The following is a 3016-nucleotide window of genomic DNA, read 5'->3' on the forward strand; positions in this document are numbered from 1 at the left end:
CAACAGCCTGATAAATTGTTAAAATGCAGAGCGTGCGTGGAGATGAATTTAAATAAATGCACGTTTTATAAAAGTCAAACAAATGTTTAATGCTCAGCTAAATATTAAAAGCTATTGAACTGCTGGTCATTTTTGCAGGTTCCCTGGAGACATAGCTTCCTAATATTTCCCTGGTGCATTGTAGATCTAGAAAAAAACCAGGACACACATTTGTGTTTACTATCATATTTTATATTAAGATGATAATTCCCTATTTGCCCTTTGGGCTACCTGAGCCGATACCAAACCAAGACTGCAACAACAAGAAATAGTGACTACAGCTCATTATTATGTCATCGCCCACACTAGTACAAGTGCATGTAGCGTCTAATCTGACTGCTAGCATGTAAATAACACCTACGACTACAGCTCATTTCTTATTTTACTTTGTTGGAATTGATATGGTTGATTCCACCGTACCTTAAAGCCAGCTTGTAACAGCACACTGATAACACACGCTCAAGGCCCTGCACAGAGACGGCAGAATGTTTTGACTACCGCTATCAGCTAAACATAAACCGGGGATAGACCTAACAAAACCACAGTCCAGCCGGTGCTTCTACAAACACCAGGCTGGTCCGAACTGTAACCTTTGACATTAAACTGTGCATCTGTATCTGACCAACAACTCCTTTATCTTGACTACATCTCAATGACCCATCCATCATACAGCTAATGTGAAAACCACCTGCCATTTCAAAAAAAAAAAACACAATTAGCTCCCAAAAAACAACATTGAAACCCCATTCAGGAGTTTCCGTTACAGATTTTTGCAAAATAAAAGTGATAATTCTGAATGTCGACATAGTATAATTGTGCTTTGAATGTGTTTCCATTGAGCGCTCTGTGATGTGTTAGCGGAAAAAGTGTTTCCATTGAGCTTTTGCGACACATTTCAATATCGAAACATCTGAAATTCCTCCTCATGGAAGCGTAAAAACCTTTTACTGATATTTAAGTGTTTTTTCCAAAATTCAGGTGTTTCCATTACCAGTTTTTATTCAACTATTTAGATTTTGCCCATTTCCAAAGGTAATGTAAACGCAGCTATGGATACATTGCACATAACTCTACAGCCAATCTCCTTTTTTCCATTACAAGTATTTAAAAGCACACCTACTTTTACTTTAATCAGAAAATTAAACAAATAAACAATATTTATTCTGTTAAGTTTTCTGCAGCGCTCAGCAGTTGTTCAATGGGACCAATAGGACAACGTCATCTGCAAAAATCAGATATTAAATCAATACTCCATATAGAAAGTTTTGAGATTATTAAGATAATGAAAGACTGCACCAACCTGGGCTTTGTTTTTCATTTCATGATGGTGGAAATATCTTTGACGGACAGGTTGTTGAAGCGTTTCCCCTCCCTGTCACCAAGGTCTAAATCATTGGCACACTGAGTTATTGCCACTGAGGGCTCACGCCTCTTATTGTCATTTCTTGCCCCCAGGCTGCACCCTGCTCTTTTTTTATGTATAATTTTTATCACTGGGCATAAATTAGTTCCAGTTTAAGAAGGAAGACAGGCTCATCCATGCAAAGCGTCCCTCAAACACTTACAGATTTGAAACCCTTTGTTGAACAAGGGCATGACTTGGTGCCTGAGGCGAAAACAAATATTACAACACATGATAGAAAAATAAACTTGGTTATTCATTATGAAATGAAGGCAGAAAACAAGCATTTTGTACCTGCTTCCAATTAAATGGGTTGAGCTTTTCTCCAATAGATTATTTATGATGAGTTTTAATATACCCGTGGTTCATTTGGATGAGAAGGGATATAAATAAATCCACGGCCAAACAAATTGAACCGTAAAAGTGCCAACAGAGTCAATACTGTAAGAGAATGCATGCTGGTCCTCCACCAGCTGTTTTCCAGGAGCGGTAAACACAAGGAGTAATTGCAGCCTTTTGCAGTTCATCCTGTTTTTATGTGTGATAGGAAAAAAATGGCAAAAAGGTCAGAATAAAAAGGGTAATTGAAACATGTCCTGTCTGTCTGCAGACTCGAAGACGAAACAAGCTTCCTCCACATCCACTCAAAGACTTCTATCTGAGCAAAGTAGAGACTGTCCTACATACAGTACGACATACAGTATAATCAGCTCCAAAGAGTAATCAAGACGTCCAAGCAATGGAATGGGATGCCAACAGTCTATTGAGTCGACATCTACTCAGGCCATATACTGTATTTTCGAATGTTTAACTATAAAAAAAATTATGAAAAAAATGATAATGCTTTGATTTTGACCTAATTATGTCTCAGAAACACGAGACACTGCTTATGGTAGCAGTTCAATTTGTTTTTTTTCATCCAACATTTAGTCCTAAGAATTTTATGGATAACCACAGGTAAAGTGGCGAGCACACAAAGATAATCAGGCTGTTTTTATTCAGGTTTTCCTTCTTCCCATCCAAGGATGGCAAATCCCAGATTATTTTTTATGTTTTAAAATAATATCCTATAAGATTATCCTGTATGCTGGGAGTGAATTTGTCTTGATAATCAGCTCCGAAATGGGTCGGGGCCGACAATCGTAAAAAAATTAAACTTGTTCAACGTTAACGACAAAAACTGCTAATCTGTGTGTGAAAAGCCAACGACTGCAGACTCATAACTCAAAACAGAACGTAGCGTATCAAGCTGACTGACTGCCGTTACTCGGCATTTCCCCCGACTTTACTTTACTTTACTTTAGGAACTCAGACTTCAGGTGGTGTTCCAATTCAGTTTTTCAAGTTGGAGGTCGGAAAATCCTGAGTTTTGAGTTGCTTGGAAGGCAGCACTAGATCATGCCATTAGATCTTGTTTGATCACACAAGATCTCTGGCTTGGAGGAAAATCGGTGGAGGGGACAGAATTGTTGTTGAGCTCACACACGTCTATGTCTGATTTTTATCTTCATGAGTAGAGTCTGGAACAGATAAAAATCTGTTTAGATTTAGAAAATCGTAATGTGTGAACTCAAC

This window comes from Gouania willdenowi, chromosome 19, assembly GCF_900634775.1.
Source record: "Gouania willdenowi chromosome 19, fGouWil2.1, whole genome shotgun sequence".
In the NCBI taxonomy this organism is placed as follows: Eukaryota; Metazoa; Chordata; class Actinopteri; order Blenniiformes; family Gobiesocidae; genus Gouania; species Gouania willdenowi.